The following is a 24415-nucleotide window of genomic DNA, read 5'->3' as shown; positions in this document are numbered from 1 at the left end:
ACCAGCACAGAACATGCTTCACCAGTGATAACTGTGGCTGTTGTTATGAATCAAGTGAATGACCTCCCTGCCACTGGGGAGTGTGTAAGCAGAGGGCTGGGGATCAACTGTCGAGGATGCTAAAAAGGGCATAACAGGCCTGGGTGGGAGGAGGGACCTGACGACATCGTTTCTCAGTCTCAAAGGTCTCCCTGTTTCCTTCCTCCACCAAGCTGCCCCCATACACAGCTGAGTGCGGACTGCAGACGGCGGGCAAAATGTCAAAAATTTCCCCGAGAGACAGAGGAAGGGGTTTTTGTGGGTTTTTCATTTTTCCTCTCTTGCATGCCCGGAAGCACAAGGTCAATAAAACTCCAGCAAAATGCCCCGCCCACCACAACAGTATCAGGTGCTCAGTCACCCCAGTCACTGGGCCTCAGAGTGGGGATATGGGGGGAGAGGGAGCACCCTTCTTCCCTCCACGACATCTAAGTAGAGGGAGCCAGGGACTGGATATCACCCGCTCTTCCCACTCACTCCCCATCAAAGCCCGGCCAGGCTGGTGCCAAAGGGGCTGGAAGGCATGGAAAGGAAGTGTCTGTCTTTCTCCCTGCAGCTGGGATTGTGGGTCTTATGGAAAATCAGAGCCCTGTGGGCCAGGAACGTTGACCCCTGCCCCCCTGGGGAGATGTGGTATACAACCAGCCACATAAACCTGGGCTGGTGGGGAAGGCTTTGTGGAGGGAAGGGTGCCAGGAGGGCAGATTAGAGGTGGTGGGGGAGGGCGTCCTGGGTGCATCAGGCATGTACAATGGCCCAGAACTTGAAAGCATACGGTAGGTTCAGAGGACACCAAGCAGAGGAGTTGCTGTCTTTCTACAGGGAAAGAAAAAGCTGGAAAGGTGATAAGTGACATCAGTGTAAGAACGAACAATAAACAACTGTTGGGTGGATGTAGGTGGAAGAGTGGATGAAAGGGGGATGGGAGAAGGTGGGGAGATAGATCAGGGATGGATGGGGAGGGGTCCAGTGCCATGGACTGAACTATGTACTCCCCCAATCCATATCTTGACTCTCTAACCCCCCAATGTAGTGGGTTGGCCAAAAAGGTCATTTGGGTTTTTCTGATGATGTTATGGAAAAACCCAAATGAACTTTTTGGCCAACCCAATATTTAGAGATCGGGTTTTTAGGAGGTAATGAAGGTTAAATGAGGTCAACAGGGTGAGGCCCTGATCAGATAGGATTGGTGGCCTTGTAAGAAGGGGAAGAGATCTCCCTCCCTCCCTCTCTGCCATGAGATAGTATCTGTCTGCAAGCCAAGAAGAGATTTCTCACCAGAAGCAAAACCAAACCCCGCTGGAACCTTGATCTTGGACTTAAGAACCTCTAGAACTATGAGAAAATAAGTCTGTTGTTAAGTCCCTCAGTCTGAAGTATTTTGTTACGGCAGCCTGAGCAGACTGAGACAGATGGGTAGATGTATGTAGGATAGGTGGCAGCAAAAATAGGAAGGGGGAGGGTAGGAGGAAGGAGACAAGAAGAGGAAGGAGACAAGAAGAGGAAAGGGTGGACGGGTTAGTGAGTGGGTGAAAGGACAGCATGTACATGGGTGGGTGGCTGTGTGGCTGACGGGCCATATGTGGCCCCTCATATGTGGCTATGTGGGTAAAGTCCCAAGTACTAAAAAGCAAGGGGCCCCACTTGTTATGTATGTTCCCAAACAACACTGAACCATAAAATAAAGGCAAGAGTCCAATAGAGTTCTACTTTTTCTGCTACAATGACTTCTTACGATCATTTCTTAGAAATAAAAAATATCAAATTCTTTCCCAAAACATTTCTCTCTGTCCTTGGGTGGCCTGAGCACAGGTTGAGTCTGCCCTCTTGGTGCAGCAAAGAGCCTGCAGGGAACAGACTGAGCAGGGTTACTGCCAGCTCAGGGCACACAGCCTTGGTGATCTTGGGCACCATGGCCTGTCACCATCCTCCAGACAGCAATGCTGGCCCCTCTACCTGTTCTGAAGACCCCTGCCCACCTCCTGTCCTGCTGTGGGCAGAGTGTAAGCCTGCTGTCCTCAGAGTGTAGGCACTCTGCCCTCTGCTGACATAACAATGAATATCTTTCCTCCCCCATGAGTCCCTGTTCCCGGAGATCAGAGACCACGGCTGAACTTCATCTCATGACTCCACCCAGCTAAGGCCACTGGATGTGCTTTGGGACTTGTGATAACCACAAAGGATGGGGATGTCTTATGACCTGGTGACCTTTAGACTTATTTGCAGAGTGGGGCAAACAGGCTCATCTCTGTTCTCGAAGGATTTCCTGATGGTGCCCAACATCTACCTTTCGTGTCCATCACTGTGCTGGGGACAGGGTCGGGGGGGGGGGTGCAAGCCTTCCAGGAAGTGAGCTCTGGGCAGGGAGATTTGCCCCCGAGAGGGCTGTAGTCCTGGCGGCCCTGGACAAACGTGCTCCCACAGCAGGAGAGATGAGGCCTGCAAAGGGCTTATAGGCCTGGAAATGAGGGGTGGTCAGGGGATGTCGATGGTCCAGGCTCTGGGGTTCACAGAACCCTGGGATCTGGCCGCAGTCAGCTCCCTCATTTTCTATCTCTGTGACCTTGGGCAACTTGCTTAACCTTGCAGCATCCCCAGCCTCGTTTGCAACATGGCAACAGCAAAGGATAATCATGAGGAGCTGATAAGATGATGCAACACACCTGAGGCCCCAGACCAGTACATGTGCAGCGAGTGTCTAATTGTTGTTGTTTAGTCGCGCAGTCGTGTCTGACTCTTTGCCACCCCCTGCACTCTAAGCTGCCAGTCTCCTCTGTCCACGGGATTTCCCAGGCAAGAATACTGGAGTGGGTAGAAGATTCTCCAGGAAATCTTCTTGACCCAGGGATAGAACCCACATCTCCTCCATTGGCAGGTGGATTCTTTACCACTGAGACACCAGGGAAGCCAGAATGTTCAATAAAGAGCAGTAATTAAGAGACCTCCTGGAGGAGGGCATGGCAACCTACTCCAGTATTCTTGCCTGGAGAATCTCATGGACAGAGGAAATTGGTGAGCGATAGTCCATGGGGTCCCCAAGAGTCGGACAACACTGAAGCAACTTAGCATGCACACAGTCATTAAAAACAAAGGCCTTCAGAGACCTACAGTCAATGACGATGTCGACTCTGGTGGTTCCCACTTACCAGTCTCCCAGAGTGTTGTAACTTGAAGACAAAATCCCCCTCGTCCCCACTGCAGCAACCCCCACTCACCCTCACGGCAGCGGTGACAGCACTTCCCGGCAGCCTTGTCATAGTAGCGGCTGAGGTCTCCAAGACAGGCATCCTCAGGGGCTCGCCTCTGGAGCATGAAACACACTGCTAAGTCCAGGAGGGTCCCAGACCCCCACCCTCCCTCCTGCCCCTCAGGTCCCAGGAGGCCTGGTATCCAGTTGCTGTCAAGACCAGGCCTGAAATGGAACCTCCTGTTATAGTAGTCAGGACAGAAACTCCCTTGAAACTGCTCCACCTTTGGTCTTCCCTGGAGCGGTGGCGGCAACCCCAGCCTTCTGTAACTCAGACCCCAAACCTTGAATTCTCCCTTGACCCTCTACTCTGGTGCTCACACCCAACCCGTCAGCAAGTTCTCTCAGCCTCTTTGGACCAGTATCCCCCACCTCCTCCACAGGTCCCAGTCCCTATCCCTTCTCCCAGAGAACAATTCACTCGCCTCCTACCTGGCGTCCAGCATGGGCCCAGCAATAAGAATCTCCGGTAAGAGCTCCTCTGGTGGCTCCCTGGTAAAGAATCCTGCCTGCCAATGCAGCAGACGTGGGTTCGATCCCTGATCTGGGAAGATCCCACATGCCTCAGAGCAACCAAGTCCATGTGCCACAACTATTGAGCCTGTGCTCTAGAGCCCGGGAGCCGCAATTACTGAGCCCACATGCCGCAACTATTGAAACCCACGTGCCCCAGAGCCCATTCTCCGCAACAAGAGAAGCCACTGCAATGAGAAACCCACACACTGCAACTAGAGAGTATCCCCCTACTCACCACAACTAGAGAAAAGCCCGAGTAGAAACGAAGACCCAGCACAGGCAAAAGTAAAACTTAAAATAAACATTTAAAAAATAAATTAAAAAAAAAAAGTGCATGCATGCACGCTAAGTCACTCCAGTCATGTGTGGCTCTATGAGACCCTATGGACTGTAGCCTGCCAGTCCTCTGTCCATGGGATTCTCCAGGCAACAATACTAGAGTGGGTTGCCATGCTCTCCTCCAGGAAAATAAAAACATATATCCTTTCAAAAAATAATCTTTGGTAAACTTGCTTGTTGAAGTCTAACTCTCATGCAGAAAATCACACAGGTCTCAAGTACATATGCACTGAACTTCTACAGCATAAACACATTCTGCCACCAGTTCCCAGATCCAGAAACAAGACACTAGTACCCAGAACCCCTTCCTGCCCCTTCCCACCACAGAAGGGCCCCTGCTACCTTGACTTCTACACCCAGAGACACATCATGTCTGCTTTTATACTTCACCTGGATAGAAACACACACCCTGACAACTGGCTTCTTTAACTCAAACTTCTAATGTGGGAATCACCTGCATTATTGCAAATAGTGACCATTCATTCAAGTGCACTGCCTTGCACTATCGCATCCTATGGACATGCTCAATTTATCTGTTCTACTCTTGATGGACCTTTGGGTTGTCTCCACTTTTTGATCATTATGCATAACCCTGCTAGGAACTTTCTTATACCGATATTTTTGGTGAACACATGTACACAATGCTGTGTTGCTGCTTTTTGGTATCTAAGTACTGTGCAACACTTTTGCAATCATATGGATTATAGCCCACCAGGCTCTTCTGTTGGTGGGAGTGGGTTGCCATTTTCTTCTCCAGGTTATTTTCCTGACTCAGGGATCAAACCCACATCTCCTACATTGCAGGCAGATTCTTTACCCTTGGGCCACAGGGGAAGCCCTGTGTACACATTACTGCTGAAGACATACCTAGGTATGGAATTGCTGGGTCATAAAGTATGTGTATGCTCAGCATTGATTGATTTTCTATACAGTTTTCTAAGTTGTACTAACTGACATTTCATGGCAGTGTGTGAGTGTTCCAATTGCTCCACATCCCTGCCAACACTTGGTATTGTCAGTTTGTAGATTTTCAGCCATTTGGTTGAGCTTATGGTGGCGTTTCGTTGATCTTTTATTTGCATTTCTCTGATGAGTGATGATGTTGGGTACTTTGCCACATGTTTATCAGCCATTTGAATATTCTCTCTTGTAAGATGCCTATTCAGGTCTTTTGGCCATTAAAAAAAAAAATTGGATTATCTGACTTTTCTTCCTGATGTGTAGGAGCTCTTTATATATTCTGGATACAAGTCCTTGTTGAATGCATGTTCTGCAAATATCTTCTATCTTCTGTTTTGCCTTTCCACTTTCTTAAAGGAGTCTTGTGATGAATAGAGTCCTCAGTTCAATGAAGTACAATTTATCAATCTTTCCTTTTATTGTTAATGTCCTATGTAAGAAGTATTTGCCTGCCCAATGTATTTAAATATTCTTTTTCTTTAAAAAAAAAGGGGGGGTGGTTGGAGTGGGTATTTTCTTAGCATTTGTTTGTTGGCTGTGTTGGGTCTTAGCTGCAGCATGTAGAGTCTTCACTCTTCTCTGTAGCATGTGAGATCTTTAGTTGCTTCATGGGAATCTAGTTCCCCGACCAGGGATCGAACCTGGGCCCATTGCATTGGAAGCTCAGAAATTTTAGCTACTGGACCACCAGGGAAGTCCCCAGTTAGATATTCTTTTACGTCGTCTTCTGGATGGTATTACTTAACCTTTTCAATTTGGGTTTCATTTTGGTGCATGGTGTGAAGTAGGGACCAAGATTTACTTTTTTCAGGAATAGGGTTTTTTTCTCTTTTTTTGGCCATACCACATGGCTTGCAGGGTCTTAATTCCCCAACCAGGAATCAAACCCTGGCCAAGGGCAATGAAAGCCCTGAGTCCTAACCACCAGACCACCAAGGAATTCTTAGGAATAAGCATTTTTCACAATGCTCTTCCACATGTTTCCAGGGCTCCTTGAAAGCTAAGCCCCTTCATTAGGCAGCGTTCATGAAAGTTTGGGGAAATGAACATCGTCCTTCCTGGTGAATGAGAGGGGAGCATGAAGCAGGTTTCTAGGAAGACCCATAATAAGAAGCTCCAGGAAGGGAGTGTGGGAGGGAGGTGGGGGAGACAGGGAAGGAGGGAGCTGTGTCCCACCTCTTTATCTTCAGCATCCGAAGAGATGGAGGCTAGCAGACAGGAGGTGGCCACTCATGGGATGGATTAAGCAGGGGCTTTCTTGATTTAGGGGAAGAAAGCAGAAACCACTGACGTGCCGGGAGAGGCCTGGCTGGCCCAAGGGGATTCCCTACTCTTCTCTCCACCTCAGGGAACAGTGAAATAATATGCGAACACTCTGCTATGGGCACAGAGCAGCAAGGAGGCAGGGTGGCTGGAAGGCGGACACAGGGAAGGACAATTATGTTCTTCTTCTCTTCTTTATTTGCACATCTGAAGTGTTGCCATATGAATTTGAAATAATAAACATAACCTACATTTGCAAACACCAGTCACACAGCACTTGTCTGTCTCATGTTACCCAAAGCCCAGGGCCTTGGGGGCATTCTGTGTGCCCACCTGTGCCCAGCCTTCTGCTCCAGCAGAATCTCATTCTTCTCAAGTAAACTGGGGGCACCATGGGGACTCTCTAGGGGCCGAGACCTGCCGGGACAGCCCAAGCTTCTCCCTGACCCTCAGCATCTCACCATGCGCACTTGGAAGCCTATGGCTGCAGGGAGCTGTGGGCAGTGGGGAGCTGAGGGCTCAGCTCTGCCAAGTCTGCTGAGTGTGAGGGAAATTCTGGGGCCCTGGTCTGGGTTTTCCCCTCCTGGCCTGCCTGCTCCTCTCACTGATAGTTATGGACTCAGGGGGACGTGGCCCTGCTCACTCTCCGCAGGGCCCAGGGGCACGGCGGAGGGGAGCACAAATGCTTATCCTTCATCTCCGGTCACCTCACCCTGGGTCAGCGGAGAGGGGAGGCACAGAGGAGAGGGGATCCATGGCATTATCAGTGTCCTCCCCAACCGTGAGTCACACATCACCGCCTTTAGGCCACCCCCAGCACTTTGGGGGCTTCTCTGGTGAATCAGTTGGTAAAGAATCCACCTGCAGTGCAGGAGATCTGGGTTCAATCCCTGGGTTGGGAAGATCCCCTGGAGGAGGGCATGGCAACCCACTCCAGTATTCTTTCCTGGAGAATCCCATGGACAGAGGAGCCTGGCAGGGGTCCATGGGGTCGCAAAGAGTTGAACACAACTGGAGCGACTTAGCATTAGCATGCACATGTGAATGCTGGCCCTAGTGGTAAAGAACCCGCCTGCCAGTGCAAGAGGTGTAAGAGAGATGAGTCGATCCCTGGGTTGGGAAGATCCCCTAGAGGAGGGCATGGCAACCCACTCCAGTTATTCTTGCCTGGGAAATCCCATGGACAGAGGAGCCTGGTGGGTTACGGTCCATGGGGTCACTAAGAGTCAGACATGACTGAGGGACTAAGCGCACACAGCCCTTTGGGGCCATATCACTACCCCACATTACAGATGAAGCAACTTCAGCTCAGACAAGTGCAGTTACTTGCCCAAAGTCACACAGCAACTAATCACAGATTTTGAGCTTCACTGTGTCCCCAGTTCTCGCCCCCTCTCTGGGCCTCAGGCTGTCCATTTTGAAAACAAAAATGGTCCAGGAACTTCCCTGGTGGTCCAGTGCTTAAGAATCCACCTTGCCATGCAGGGTACTCAGGTTTGATCCCTGGTCAGGGAACTAAGATCCCACATGCCTTGGGATAACTAAGGCTGTGCGGCAACTAAAGAGAAGCCTGTGGGCTGCAACTAAGACACAACACAGCCAAAAATTAACTAATTTTTTTTTAAAAAGCAGTAAATCTTAAAAATAAAAAAAGGTCCAATGTACTGAGAAGGACATCACATCACATCTGTGGTCTTTCTACCAAAAGTCCACAGTCTGAATCATATCATGAGACAAACCCAGACATACATCAGACAAACCCAAACTGAGGGACATTCTACAAACATGCTGCCCTTAACTCTTTAAAATGCCAGTGTATGAAAGATGAGGAAGAACTGTGGAATGTTTCAGAAGAAAAAAAAAGAACATTAAAGAGACAAGAGAACTGAATGCAATGTCTGAATTGGATTCTGAATCAGGCTGGGAAGGGGGATATTGCTGTAAAGAAGATTGAGATAACTGGTGAAATTTGAATGCCGGCTTTTTATCTGATTATGTTCTATCGATGTTGAATTCCTGAAAACCTGTTTCTGTAAGAGATGTCCTTGCTATAGAAGAAACATACTGAAATATTTAAGAGTGAAGGATCAAAATGTCTGCAATTAACTAGCAAACAGTAAAAAATGATGACCATCATCGTCATCAAAATAGATGTATACATAGAGAGACAAAACTAAAGCAATTGTATAAAACATGTGTAAATAATAGCACCTCTAGGTTCTAAGTGCTCAGGAAGGAGCGTGCGTGCACAGGTACTCAGTTACTCAGTCGAGTCCGGCTCTTTGTGACCCCATGGGCTGTAGCATTCCAGGCTCCTCTGTCCACATGATTTCTCAGGCAGGAATACTGAAGTGGTTTGCCACAGGGATCTTCCCGACCCAGGGGTCGAACCCAGGTCTTCTGCATCGGCAGGCAGATTCTTTACTCCTGAGCCATCTAGGAGGGCCCTCTTTTCAACAAGGAAATCTTTGTAAATCCATAGCTTGCCACCAGGGGGTGCTATCTTCTCGCCATCCCCAGGGGTGGTGGGATTTCAGCAGGATTTCCAGCTGGAGCGATCAGAGTCCCTTCAAGACAGCAGAGGACTTGGGGGCCTCTGTTCCCCATGTGGGGCTTATGCAGGAAGGTGGTGATCTCCTCAACCCCATGGAGGGGTGATCCCCGCTCCCCTCAGCCCTTCCCAGAGACAGATGGAGTCCAGGCTGCGGCATAGCTCAACCCTGTCCCCTAGCCTTCACCCTAAACGTCCCAGGCCCCTGTGGCTGGCCTTCTCTGGAAAAGATACCGGGGACTTTTTGTGCCTATGATGTAATGGTTTTACAAGCACCGAGAAAATGGGTCAGGGCAAGGTGCACATGCTGTTGCAGAAGAAACAACAGCACTGACAACCCAAGGGCCCTGTGAGACCCTATTACCACAGAAATCCATCTGTGAGAAGTGAAGAGCCTGCCCAGGCTCGGAGTCTAGCCAGCTGACTCGGCAACTCCAGGGCCACCCCAGAAACCCTCCCTGTGCTAGAGGGCTGACGGGCGCGAGGGCACCCTTCAGGGCTGGCACTTCTGTGCAAGAGGCAACCCCATCTTCCCGGGTGTTCCCAGCCCAGAAACTAGAAAGGGGTGGAATCAAAGCCCCGAGCTTTGCCTTTGCAGAGCTGTCCTTGAGCACCCCCGCCCCCCCCCCCAGCCAAAGTTGGCCCTGTCTCACGCCCTAGTCTCGGTCCTCACCCTCTGGCCCCATTCATTGCCCTCTCTGCCATCTCCCCATTGCCACACTGCCCCCTACTCCCATCATTTCCCACCACCCACTCACTTGGGCCCTCCACCCATACCAGCTCCTGGCATAGAACACAGAACACAGCAGCCTTCTCATCCACGGCAGTATCCGAATTCTGAGAACCTGCCAGTTTCTGCTAGCCACAGGCCCAGACCCTGGATGGCCTATCAGCTCCTGCTGCCCCCCAGGGAAGGGGGAAGCGACAGCCAGGCCGTGCTCTGGGAAGGAAGGGGTTGTCAGAAAGGGGAGAGTAGCGGGGGGAAGCCCAAGGCCTGGGAGGGGGCTTTTGGGTGGGGTTCCCCGGCAGGTTTGAGGCAGGGCAAGATGTCCACAGAGTGATGAGCTGTATAACCAGAGTCGTGTGGCTCAGGCTTAGTGGCATCAAGATAAAGAGTGGCCTGAAACCTTCCCATTTATAGATCTATTTTCAGGTTGGTTTGGTTTTCCCTACAAAACCTGGTAAATTTCACTTTCAGAAAGCCCCACCTGGTCACAGCTGCAGAAACAAGAGGCAGGCCACACCTGTAGGAGCCGAAAGCCCAAGCCGAGAGTCCACAGCTGGGTGGCAGGCGGGAGGGGTGGGAGGTGGAGGAGTCAGATCAGATGCAAAATACCCACAGGGCCGGAGCAGGGCAGAGCTGGGAGGTGTGCCCCACCTCCACCCCAGGGCTCTCCACCTCTGTTACTCAAAGTGAGGTGCCAGACCCCAGCAGCATGGGCACCACTTGGGAATTTGCTTGAAATGCAGAATCCCAGGCTTCACCTAGACCTACCATCTATCCCATTTTACAGATGGGGAAACTGAGGCACAGAGTGGTTAAGAACCTTGCCTCAAGTCACACAGAGAGGCAGTATTCGAGCCAGAATTTGGCCATCTGGCACAGGCTATTATCCACCAGGCTCTACATCCCAAGTCCTGTTTGTTTAACCTCCAGTTCTACCCTCAGTACCCCAGCTCTTGCTCACCTCCTCCCCATCTGGACCTGCGAATGGCAGACCAGGGTCTCCTTACATTCACCCCATCCCTTACCCCCCACTCATAGTACAGAGGCCAGAGTGATGTTTTCAAAACACAGACCTGGTCTTCTCCCTTACACCCTGTTGAAGATGAGTAGAAAACTTCCAACTAAACTATGGATAAAGCCCAAAGTCCTGACAGGGGCCCAAGAGACACTGCTGGACCAGTCCTGGCCATCTGGCCTGTGCATGCCCTTCCTCCCTCCGTCTTTCCAGCAGCCTTGTACATGTTGTTCCCCTGGGCACCCCACGCCCTGGTCCAGCACACCTCAACTCTTCCTTCAGATTTCACGCATGCATATCTCTTCCCAGAGGACCCCCTCCCTGATCACCCCCATCCAGGCCAGGTCTCTGCAGGCTAGAACAAGACGTGGGCAAGTTTGTGTCCTTGCTGGAGGCTTTAGGGGAGAATCCATTTCCTTGTGTTAATAGTTAAGACTGAGGGCCCAAGATTTCTCTGGTGGTTCAGTGGTTGAGAATCTGCCTTGCAATGCAGGGGAAGTGGGTTTGATCCCTGGTCGGGAAACTAAGATCCCATATGCCATTGAGCTATTGAGCCCATGTGCCACAACTGGAGAGTCCGTGCACCACAGCTAAAGGTCCTGCATGATGCAACAAAGATCCAGAATGCTAAAACTAAGACCTGACTCAGCCAAACAAATTAAAAAAAATTTTTTTAAGTGAGGACTTGTCTCTTTGCACACTTTCAAGTAAGGTTGCTCCCAGCCTCTAAAGGCTGCTGGATTCCTTGGTTCATAGCCCCCTTCCTACATCTGCAAAGTGCACAATGCTAGGTCAAGTCCTTCTCCTGTATCATACACCTCTTCTTCTGTGTCATCTCCCTCTAATGCAGCCAGCAAAGTTCCTCTGCGTTTAAGGACGCATGTGAGGACACTGGGCCCACCTGGGAAATCCCCATCTCAAGGTCTGTACCCTTAATCACATCTCCAAAGCTCTCTTTGCCATCTGTTAGTCTCTCAGTCATGTCTGAATCTGCGACCCCAAGGACTGTAGCCTGCCAGGCTCCTCTGTCCATGGAATTCTCCACGCAAAAATACTGGAGTGGGTTGCCATACCCTCCTTCAGAGGATCTTCCTGACCCAGGGGTTGAACACGGGTGTCTTTTGCTACATAAGGTTCCAGGGATTAGGCTACAGATGTTCTGACCACAGCCCTGCTCTTAAGTAACCACTAGGCTGTTCTGCCAACCTGTTGAGCTTTGTAAGTCTACTAGTCCTGGGGGTGAAGAGCCGACTCCTCATTGAGAAAGACCCTGATAATAGGAAATATTGAAGGCAAAAGGAGAAGGGGATGACTGAGGATGAAATGGTTAGATAGCATCACCGACTCAATGGACATGAGTTTGAGCAAACTCCAGGAGCTGGTGAAGGACAGGGGAACCTGGCGTGCTGCAGTCCATAGGGTCACAAAGAGTCGGACATGACTTAGTGACTGAAAAACAACAATCCTGGGGGCCCTAAACCCTTCCCTCTACCCTGAAGGTTCATGTGAGGTCCAGACCAAGAGACCACGTGAAACTGTAGTCATCCTCCTCCCGGACCTCAAACACACCCTCGGCCCACAGTCTGGCCCTGCCCTGGCCCTGGCCGTATTCCTCACAGCTGTCGAGTCGAAGAACAAGATCCGGTTCCTACCTCTGGTCTCCAGGGAGCTGAGGGGGAGTGTGTGTGGCTCCAGGCATCCTGGCCCCATAGCTGCACTGGAAGTGTGGTGTTGTGGCCACTGGACAATCAAGGAAGTCCCCATGATGACTTTTTGGAAGAGGAGAACTTCCATTTTTAGTTTTGGGTTTTGCCTTTTTTTAAAGGATTCTTGAAAGGTGGGCATCCTAAGTAAAAGGCTTCACAGAAGCAAAAGTACCGAGGCTGGAAGGAGCAGAGCTGTGGCGCACTCGGTGATTCGATAGGCTGGACAGTGGGAGCAGAAGGTCGGGAGGCCCGGGACTCAGGGCCAGATATCTGCACTGAACTCTTCATTTCCCACACTGCATTCCAGCAAACGCTGGTTCCACGAGATGTCAGCAGGGTACAAGAAAAATCAAAACCAAAATGCAGAGAATCACTGCAGTCCATTTGAGATGTTTCTCCAAGCCTTTTATCTCCTTACTTGCTCTCTGATTCTCCAAGGAAAGGTTGGGAACAGGGGTAGGGAGAGATGGGCGCAGAGAGACAAACCGTTTCCCAAACTCAGTTGGCTATAGAACCCTGGCCTCATAGGACGACTATTCTCTGGAAGTGACTTTGGGAAATGTGGCCTTGGGGCAATAGGGAGCCACTGAAGGTTGCAGAGCAGCTAATATGCAAGGGGCTGGACAGGGCAGAGGCGAGTAACATAACCAAGATCTGGCCTGGAGTCCCAATTCTGCAACGTCTTACTCTTCACATCCCCTCTGATGCTCCTCCTGCCCAAGTGAAGCCCCAGGCCAGCCAGCTGAGCCTGTTGCTCAAATGAGAGCCTTCCTGAAAGTTCTGGGGTGGCAGCAAGTGTCTGAGATGCACACCCGGCTATACCTAAGACATGATAAGATCCACCTCAGCCTTAGAATAACAGTCCCCAGAAGCACCAGCCACCAAGCAACACCAGCAGTGCCAAAGAAACTTTGATGGCGTTAATGAGGAAGGATGGATGGTGGGGGGGGTCAAAGATGGGGTACTTTGACTTTCTTCCCCTTCTTAGAGGTGCCTGGAATGCCACCTACCCTGGCATCAGCTTACCTGCCTAGAAGGGGCCAGCAGGTTTCCTTGCCCCTCTGCATCCTACTAGCTTACACATGGGAGAGGCCAGTGCCAGCCCCCACTGACTGTTGGGCTAGAGAGAACCCTTGACGCCCCTGTCCTGACTCAGCAGTAGAGAGAGCACATATCCTGGGTGGAAAGTGAAGGTTTGGTTTAGGGGTTTCATGGACCTGCAGGATTGGAATCATCTCAGAGGACCATGCCCTTCCCCGAACCACACGGGGTTTGCAGCAGGTAGTGAAATGAGGCCATGGATGATGCCTTTGGGAGTCCTCAGCCCCTAGGGGTTCAGAGCCCCCCACATGAAACCTGCTGATGGAGCTTCAAGAGCAAGCCCCGGGCCTACCCCGAACACCCATGCTGGCATGCCATCTGACCCAGATGTTGGTGAGGACGTTGACATCATCCATGGGGCAGAACCTGTTGTCCCAGGCTCTGCGGCCTGGCCACCTCCTCCCTCCCTCCAAAAGCTTTTCCCCATCAATCCAGGTGGAGGTGAGGACGGGCCCCTGTGGGCTCCCGCAGACCTGGACAGTTCTTCACACAGTACTGATGGCATTCCCCCACCCCATGTCCCACTTCCCACGTTGCCGCCCTGGAGGGCAGGGACTGTAACTGGTTCGCCTTCATCCTGCATCCATGATGCCTAGCATACAACAGGCACTTAATAATGGCTTACCTCTCACAAGGCCTCACCACATTCCAGGAGCTGTTCTCAGCACCTCTCCTCTACTATCCCGTATAATCTCCCAACAGTCTTACAAGATAGCTACTATGATCATCTCCATTCTATGGATAGGGAAGTTGAGGCCCAGATGAGTGACTTACCCTGCCCAAGAGATCACGTGGTAAGTGTCAGAAGCAGAATATAAACTTGGCAGGCTGACCCTTAGCCATGATGCTCTGTGTGTGTGTGTAGTCACTCAGTCATGTCTGACTCTTTGTGACCCCATGGACTGTAGCCCGCCAGGTTCTTCTGTCCATGGGATTTTCCAAGCAAGAATTCTGGAGTGGGTTGCCATTTCCTTTTCCAGGGAATCTTCCTGACGCAGGGATCGAACCTGCATCTCCTCGGTCTCCTGCATTGCAGGTGGATTCTCTACCCACTGAGCCATCAAGGAAGCCCAAACGTGATGCTCTATTGTCTCCCAAAAAAGACTCGACAGATTAGGAGCTTGAGTAAAATAGATGAAGGGGATTAAAAAGTACAAACTTCCAGTTATGAAATTAATAAGCCACGTGGATGTAATGTACAGCATAGGGACTATATTGTCACTATATGTCAATAATATCGTAATACTGGTGACAGATGGTTACTAGATATTGTGATGCTTGATTCATTAAGTATATGAATGTCAAATCACTATGTTGTATGAAGTAAAGTGAAAGTCACTCAGTCATGTCCGACTCTTTGTGACCCCATGGACTACGCAGTCCATGGAATTCTTCAGGCCTGAATCCTGGAGTGGGTAGCTTTCCCTTCTCCAGAGGATCTTTCCAACCCAGAGATCGAACCAAGGTCTCCCGCATTGCAGGCGGATTCTTTACCAGCTGAGCCACAAGCAAAGCCCAAGAATTCTGGAGTGGGTAGCCTATCCCTTCTCCAACGGATCTTCCTGACCCAGGAGTTGAACCAGGGTCTCCTGCATTGCAGGTGGATTCTTTACCAACTGAGTTATCAGGGAAGCCCTCACTATGTTGTATACCTGGAGCTAATAAAATATAGTATGCCGAGTATACTTCAATTTTTAAAAAGACGACATGAAGGATGCGGTAGGTGAAATAATGATCTTCAAAAATGTCCATATCCTACACAAACAACTTAAATGTCCATTGCTTCCACTGCAGGAGGTGCCAAGTTTGATCCCGGGTAGGGGAACTAAGATTCCAGATGCCACACAGAGCAGTCAAAAAAATAAAGTGTAACCAAGATGAATGGGCTTCCCTGGTAGCTCAGAAAGTAAAGAATCTGCCTGTCCTACAAGAGACCCAGGTTGAATCCCTGGGTGAGAAAGATCCCCTGGAAGAGGAAATGGAAATCCACTCCAGTATTCTTGCCTGGAGAACCCCAGGGACAGAGTAGCCTGGCGGGGGTCCACAGGGGTCACAAAAGAGTCAGACATGACTGAGCAGCTAACAAGACAAATGGAAGACCTTACCTTTGGGTTGGGATGAATCAACAGGGTAACATAGTGGCCCCCAAAAGATGTGGGGTCTTAGCCCATATCAGTAGAGAAGCAGGGCAGCTCCACGGAGGGAGGGTTGAGCTCCCAGGCCCTCCTGAGCCCAGGCAACACTGGGAACTGTGAAGTCATCTCTGGTGCCAGAGCCCTAGTTCAGGGGCCTGAGCTCTGCAGAGCTCCTGATTCCAACCCTCAACTCCCACTTGACGCTCGGATGTGGGCAAAACAGAACTCCTGCTTCTCTCCAAAACACTCTTCTGTCCATGTCCAGTTTTCCCATCTCCCACTCAACCAGGCATGGAGCCCGCAAATCTGGACAGAACCCCCCTTCCCATCTTGCCCTCTGCACTCACACCCAATCCATCTGTGGTCCTATGGAGTCTAGCTCCAAAGTACATTCTGTTTTCACATCTCCACTCACCCCTCCCCTGGACCACAGCAACAGCCTGACTCCCGCTCCACCCCCAGCAGATAGAAGGAACTTTAAAATGTATGCAAAGTCACTCCTCCACCCCGCAAAACCCTCCAGCCACAGACAGAGGTGTGTGTTATCTCCTACTTCCCCACCACCCTCCCATGCCATCCCGTGCCACACATGTGGCCTCCTTCCTGTTCCTCCAACTTTCACTCCTGTGTGTGTCCCCATCTCCTATGGAGAGACTGTCCTGTTTTCCCCATCTGGGGTAGCTGCCCTTCTCACTCTAAAAGGTTAGAATTCTCCCCACTGCAAGGGGCACTGTCCGGCCACTGTCTGTCAGTCTGGTGGAGTGTTAGTTCCATGAGGCAGAGACCTACGGAGCTGACTCGGAGGCACCTGCAGCATCCAGAACACTCCCTGGCATACAGTTGTTCAGTCGCTAAGCCGTGTCCGACTCTGTGACCCCACGGGCTGCAGCACACCATGCTTGCCTGTCCTTCACTGTCTCCCGGAGTTTGCTCAGATTCATGTCCGTTGCCTTGGTGATGCTATCTAACCATTCTATCCTCTGCTGCCCCCTTCTCCTTTTGCCTTCAGTCTTTTCCAGCATCAGGGTCTCTTCCAGTGAATCGGCTCTTCGCATCAGGTGACCAAATTATTGGAGCTTCAGTATCAGTCCCTTCAATGAATATTCAGGGTCGATTTATTTTAGGATTGACTATAAATATTAGTGGGATGCATGAATTGCTAAAAGTGGGCTTGGGGCCCATACCATGTGAGAAATACTCGTTGGAGGCCCTGGGTGGAGTGACTGACCAGGAGACCTCAGAGGCCAGGGTCGCAGTCTTCACCTCACTGGAAGAAATTTCTGAGAAAGGTGGACGCATCTTGGTTACATAGCCCCAGCTTCCAGAACCAGGATCGATGGGCAAACACTTCGAAGAGATAGACTTCAGCTTATCCTGGAGAACTTCTCGATGCCAGAGTGACTTCTCCATGCCAGAGTGACCCGGGGTGGCATAAGGTGCCTGGGGAGGAAGGAAGGGAGCACCCTGTCCCCGCAGGCCTATGAGAAGCTGAGTGATTACTGGGAACAGCCTGGGACAAAAGCCCTGGAGCCAGGCCTGGCACCGAGCAGCTACTCCTTTAAGATTTTTCTGAATGAGTGAATACTTGGATGGGCCTGAAGAGTTAGGCACTTATTGGGTAGTTGGACGGATTGGCATATTAAACACCCTCTCCACCAGCAAGGCCACTGAGAATGCCTAGGTTCTCGACCCTAGGCAGCTAAGACTCTAGAATGAAGTGCTCCTCCCCTCATCCCAACAGCCCCTGGCAGGAAGGGGAAGAGAGAGCGAAGCTGGAGGACCAGCTTTGCCTGGAGCTGCCTTTTTCGACCGTCTGTCCATAGCATCTGGGGCTCTGGTCCTATTTTGACCTTGACCAGTCCTGAGACTGTGGACAAGACCCTCCCCTGCCTCTGAGCCTCCACATCCTTGTTTGGAAAATGAGGACTGTGGTTCCAGACAAGCCACCAGCGGGGTCAGGGCGCCAAGGACCAAAGGAGACCACATGCGGTCCAAGCTGGACTTAATTAACCAGCCAAGGACCCCCAAACCTCCCGGGGCTCCCCTCAGATATCCCTTGGCTTCACTGTCCTTCTAATAATGTTCCTTGAGGTGAAGGGAGGGTTGAGGAAGGTGTGTACAAGTCTAAGCATGAATCACAACTCAAGAAACGAGGCGAGGTCAGATATGAGTGGGAGCAGAAGCAGAAACTTACAGTAAACGCTCCCCTTCTCCCAGCACTGACAGCTCTCGAGCTGAGTAAAGCTCCCCCACCATCTCCTGTCAGCCCAGGCCTCCTTCTGAGGAAGACCAGCTGGCATCTGCTTCCACCTTTTCACATCAGGGGCCCCCTCTCCGGCTCCCCTCCTCCTGGTAGAGAGTGGACTTCTGCCCCCCCCAGGCAGAACTGGTGCAGCCCTTGCCAAGACAAAACCGGAAAGTCTGTCCTCCACCCTCCTCCTGCTGGTACACCCGGGTGAGCACCTCCTCTATGGGGTCCGAGCTGAACTCTGGAAACCCCAATGGGAGGCATGAGAACCTGCCTCAGCAGGATGGCTAAGTCAGCGCAGAGGTCTGAAGGAGCTGGAATGGTGAGGTACAGGTCTGAGAGGGAGGCTGGCTGTAGCCTCAGCGCTGGCCTGGAGGAGGATGGGGGAGGCAGAGCTCCTGAAAAGGCCTTGGGCCTCCCTGCCCCCGGCCCCCCTCCCCTGACACCTGGATGAAAGGATAGAGAAGTTGGGCAGGCTTTCCGGGTAATGAGTTTTACTCTCACCAGAATAATCCTGGATCACATTACAAGATCGCATGTGGGGAGACCTTAGGGTGAAGCATCAGAGGCTAAATCTTTTTCTCAGAAGGTGACACACAGCAAGAAAGCCTTCTTGCCTCAGAGATCCAACCACAAAATGATGGGGTCTCATAAAACCAGAGTGCAAAGAAAAAAAGGACTTTAATGTTCGAGCCCTGATCCAAGCCCTTTTAAATAATGAATTTTCCAAGTTTTTATTGGGGCAATAGAGGTGGAAGAAGGCTAGAAGGTGGGGGGAGTGCTGAGATGGGCAGGCAGCCCTGCCCCCACTGGCACCCCAAATCCTGCCCAGAAATGACCCATGTCTGAGTGCCCGACAGACCAGGGACACTCAGCCTCCTGGGTCGGCGGGAAATGCAAATAAACACAGCAAGGATATGGCCCTCTTCACCAGTCACACTGACAGAAATAAAAACTCTGATAAGATCAAAAGTCGGTTGGGATGTGGGGAAGTCACTACTCTACTCTCAAACCCTGCTGGTGGGAGAGCAAAGTGTCTAGTCACCCTGGGAGGCAATTCTGTGGCATCTTTTCATTTGAATGCATTTTCACCCTGCGCCTCAATACACGCTTCTCAGCTTCTTCTCTGAGTAAGAGGCACGCATATTCCCCAAAGCATCCACATGGGGCTGTATGTTGCAACAGCAACCAACCAAACAAAAAACAATGATGGAACCCTTACTCCCCATCCATCAGGGACAGACATTAATGAACTATGGAACTCCCTACCCTTTTGGTAGAATACTAGGTGGCATTTTGAAAGATAAGTGGAGGATCTGTAAGTATTCACGTGGAAAGCTCTCCAAGACACACTGCCGACATGGTAAAAGCCAAATGAAGAAAGAGCTAAATGTTCCATATGGTATAGTATATGGGAAACCTGATACTTTTCATAAAATAGATATAATGGGGACATACATTTATAAAGCTCCAGTGGCACCAGTGGTAAAATACCACCTGGCAATGCAGGGCACCTAAGAGACGTGGGTTTAATCCCTGGGTCGGGAAGATCCCCTGGAGGAGGGCATGGCAACCCACTCCAGCATTGAGTGGATTCTCTTGCCTAGAGAATCCCATCGACAGAGGAGCCTGGCCAGCTACAGTCCATGGAGTCATAAAGAGTTGGACATGACCGAAGTGACTCAGCACGCATACACAGCTCACAGAGGAAACACCAAAGCCATAATGGTGGCTACATCTTCAAAGGAAACAGGATAAAGAGATGCCCAATAATTTAGCTTTATCTGTAAGATATTCCCTTCATGGATCTCAGCCTTGTCATGGCAAAGGGGCTTGTGCAACTCAATGAAACTATGAGCCATGCCTTGCAGGGCCACCCAAGATGGACGGGTCATAGTGAAGAGTTCTGACAAAACACAGTCCACTGGAGGAGAAAATGGCAAACCGCTCCAGTATTCTTGCCAACAGTACCCCATGAACAGTATGCTTTTTTTTTTTTTTGCATTGAGGATATATTCATTTACCCCTTGTGTAATTAAATACCTATTATTTTTTAATTTAAAGGGTGATTTTACTTTATAGAAAGGGAAGACATGAGTGCCAGCCACAAATTGCTAGCAACCTCCCCCAGCCCTTCTCATAGTCCTTCCTTCCCTTTATCCCCGCCAAGACCTTAATGCCCCAGACTTTCGCCCTCCCCCAGGTCATCAGCAGAGGACTTGGAGGGCTGGGAGGGGGTTCTCTAGCCAGGGCCTCTGGCTAGCATAACATATAATGCTGTCAGCTACATGCCCCTGCCCTCTGATGTGTGTGTGTGTGTGTGTGTGTGTGTGTGGCAGAGGGGAAATGTTTCACATTGCCCTATTGAAGATCGCAGGGGGCAGCTGCTTGTGTACTTTGCCACCTACACATTCCCTCCTTCAGCTTGATGCCCACTCCACATCCCTCCTCCTGTAGGATTAAAGTGGGGGCTCGCGCCTCCCCCAACACACTGTTGTTGCTTCTACCTCTGCCCTCTGTACCAATATACAGCATGCACTCACCAACACTTACTGTGTTCTACGCAGAAGTCCACTAGGACCTCTGTCTCATCTTCAGACCCTGCACTCAGTGCTTACGTGGCAGACCACGTCTGATTAATCTGAGTTCTCCCCCACCTCGTGCCTCTCTGGGTGCTGGCCACTGGTAAGTGCTCGATTTTCTTAAAGCAGTCCCCAAATTCAGTACTAGGGCTTCCCACAACAGACGGCTGTTCCACTGCTGACTTTCTTCCAGGGATGGACACCCACCACATGCTCCAGAGCGAGAAATCCATGGGAATTGGTTGGCTGGACAAGGGCAGGGAAAGCTGATCTGGCTGGTCTGACCCCCTCCCCCTGCTTCTCACTCACATCCAACTCTCCCTCCCTTTCTAGACCCATAAAGAGACTGAATACCAACCTCTTCTGGTCAAAGGAGACCCCCACCTGTCCTGCCCAGACCGCACAGGCCTCACTTGATCTACCCAGGACCCCCACTCACAAACAACCCATCTCCTGCTGGCAGTCTCCTCTGCTCCTTTATATTAAATGAATGAATGAATGAACGATCCTAGCACCCTGGGAGGGTGGGAGAAAACGCCCCCACTAGCCTGTCAGCCAACCGCCCACCTATGAATACTTGCAGGTTCGGGATCCCCCTCCCCGCCCCCCGATTACCACCCGTGGCCCCTCACCCCGCCTGGTCAGGGGATGAGGTGTGGCGCGCCCCTGTTCTCCCCTTCGTCCCACGAGCCCTACACCGTCGGACTCAGGGCAGCGATGGCAAGAAAGGAGCTCCGGGTCGCTCATTGGCGCCTCCCCAGGATCCTGTCACCCTCTTACCTGCGGGAAGGCTCGGAGCGCCCCCAGGAGCAACAGACCAAGCACAGCTCGGAGGGCGCGCATCCCGCGGCCGGGGCGGAGGACTGGGCTCGCAGCCCGCGCCCACCAGCTCAGCCTGGGTGGCGCGCTGCGCCCACGTGTGGTGCGGGAGACCAGGAGCCGCGCAAGCGCGGGCGGACCTCGCAGACCCTCGGCGCACCTCGAAGGCCCCAACCGCACGCTGCGAAGTCACTTCAAAAGAGGACGCTCCTTCTCCGAAGTTTCAGCCTTAACCTTTCCCTTCTACCACCACCCGAGGCGCACTAGGTACCCAGTTCCTGTTTCCAGGAACGCAGCTACTTAGCGGTCAAGACAAATGGGAGAACACACGTGCAGAGATGACTCAGGAAAGCCACACTCGCCTTTTGCTGTTTGAATGGCCCGCCCCGGATTTGACAGACCCGGGGCGTCCTGCTGCTTCAGGGTAGGGGGTGTTGCCCAGCCCAGCTGGGCTGAGGGGCGGGGAAAACGGCTCCCACCCCTGGCTGGCGGGTAGGGGTAGGGACTCAGGAGATTGGGAGGCTCCAGTGGGTCTCAACCGTCCCACCCCAATCCAAAGAAGGGCGAAACCCGAGTAGGCTCCTGCTCTGGACACTCTAATCAACCCAGACCTTCTCTCCTGACCTGGGAATTCTTTGGAAAGGAGCGCTGGAAGCTGCACAGAAAGCCACCGTTAACCGTTCACCACCATTCATAAATGTTCGCTGGGAAATGCATCAGTAAAAGGATGGATGGGCGGATGCGTGGGTGGGAGGATGGGTGGATGCATGGCTGAGTGGGAGGGTGGGTTGTGGGTGTATAGGTGGCTATTTAGACAGACTGACGGTTGGAGGGACTGATGGAGAAAAGAATAGACATTCAGTTATCAAACCACAGGTGTTTCCCTGCCCCCTGAGAGTTTTCTGCCTAGAGGAGAAGCCTAGCGCTCTTCCCTAAAAGAAAGACAATGTACAAACCTCATTCCAATTAAGTTCTCATTTGCAGCAGTTGATTTTCCCTTCCAGGGCTTCTGTGTTGCAAGGCATAAGGCCCTGTCTTCCAGAAATACCTCCATCTCTTTGGCCCACCAACAGTCATCTCCCATCAGGACTCTCCCAACAAAGTCCCCACAACCCTCCTTGAACTCCTGGATTCCCCTTAAAAAATGCCTATGCTGTGCACGCTCCCTGGAGACCCACTTCTAGGCTCTCCCCAGATACACTGGGCCCAGTGTCCTGGAATGTTTGAGTTAGGATTGTGTTAAACGATTAAGTAAGAAATTATGAAAGTGACCCCATGACATTCACAGAACCAGGCAAGTAGAAGAGCAACCCAGGATGCCTGCTCCCCAGTCCAGAACTCACCATGTAGAAGAGCTGGTGCTCTGAATAAACAAATACTTGTTAAACACACATGCACAAATAATAACATCAAAACAGCTGACATTCAGGGAAACACAAATGAACATTAATCACAAGCCTGAAAATTCCACCTTTCTAGCAATTGAAGAGATGCAAATTAAAGCAAATTTGGATACTTTTTTAGACTTATTAAGTCATCAGGGTTTTTTTTTCCTCCTTTATAAAAACAACTTTGGTAAAGTCCAACCCCAAAGTTGTGGTGAAACCAGAATACACATTCATATTCTGCTAGTAAATGCTACAACCTCTTTCAGAAAGCAATATGGCAATGCTTTAACAAAAGCCAACCTCCCCAAAAAAAGTTTACAACTTCTGGCTCAGTAATTTGATTCTAGTAAAGAAAGACTAAGAAAATAGTTGAACTATAACAATAAAAAAGAAAACTATAAACACAGTCACTTTTCTTAAACTATTATTTGTAAATCTTGGAAATACCCTAGTAATCACAACAGGGAATGGTTAAGGAAACTGTGGTCTACACAGTTAATGGAATACTACACACCCATCAAAAAAACTAAGCCCGAGCAAAAAGACAAGTCCATCAAAAATGATAATTATAGTGATGCTGTGGAAACATGTCTCTCCCTCCTGTCCTTCCCCTCCTTGGAGAGAAAGGGATCCTTAACCAAGTCTCCTCCTCAGAGTGGGAGGGGTGCTTCTCAAATTGCATCATTTACTTATTGTAATAATACTAGCTGTCTTTGAGCACTACTTTTTGCTAAGAGTTTTCAGACTGTTCCTTGAATCCTCAGGGAAACTTCATGAAGATTCAATGTTTGTGCCCATTCTGCAGGTGAGAAACTGAGATAAGAGCAGTGAATTCATGAAGCCAGGGCTCCCCAGAGCCAACGGTGCTCACGGCCCTGCCCCAACTGACTTGGTCCTAAGGCTTGGGACACACCTCCGTCCGACTCATGTCTGTCTTCAGAAGCTGCTCCAGTGCCACCACCCTCTCTTTGTAGCTTTCCTGGCACTGATCCCTCCCCTCCCCCAGCCATCTTCCCAGTCACAAAGGCGGTTTCTGTCGTTTTTTTGGTATCTCAATTCTAGAACTGATCTCACTGTGTCATGACTGTAATGACTGATTCGAGTATCCATCTGACCCAGGAAACTGGGGGCTCCCAGAGCACCAGGATGTCCTGGGAAACCTAATACAGAGCCAAGCCCAGGGCTGCCAGCCAATGACCAGTCAGCCCAGGGAAGGGCACAATCTGTGGCCAGGTAATAGGCTGGGTCCCAGGAGGGGGTGGAGTGGGGGATCGGGGGAGAAATTGCAGCTCCCTAGGAAAATGGCAGCTTGGGGGACTCTGGTGAGTAGGCATCGGCCAGACCTGAGTCCCTGTCCTCTGTAGGTTTCAGACGGTTCGCGAACCCATGAACGCATGTGAAAGTGCTTTGAAGAGCAGGAGGGGAAGTCCCGAAGGCCCAGGCGAGGCATAGCAGTGGGTCCTGTTGTGGGATCGTGAGGAGGGCTGGGGGGCAGCCCCACCAGATCGAGCTGTGGAAGCCAGGCCCCTAGGCCTGCAGGAGGCAGGAAGGTGCACAGCGCTGCCAGGACCATCTCATCTCAGAGGAAGGGGGCGGGAGGCAGGTGCAGCAGGAAGCTCTCTGCAAGGGACCGGGAACCTGTGTCACCAAAGGGATGCTGAGCAAGACATAAGGTTCCGACTCGGTTCAGGAAACGCAGGGACTTCCCCAACAGCTGGGAACCCCAGCCCCAAATGGCCCCAAAATACCCTCAGCAGATGAAGGGATTCTTTCTGTCGC

The sequence above is a fragment of the Oryx dammah genome, unplaced genomic scaffold, assembly GCF_014754425.2.
Source record: "Oryx dammah isolate SB20612 unplaced genomic scaffold, SCBI_Odam_1.1 HiC_scaffold_21, whole genome shotgun sequence".
Lineage (NCBI taxonomy): Eukaryota > Metazoa > Chordata > Mammalia > Artiodactyla > Bovidae > Oryx > Oryx dammah.
This window is presented reverse-complemented; position numbering follows the sequence as displayed.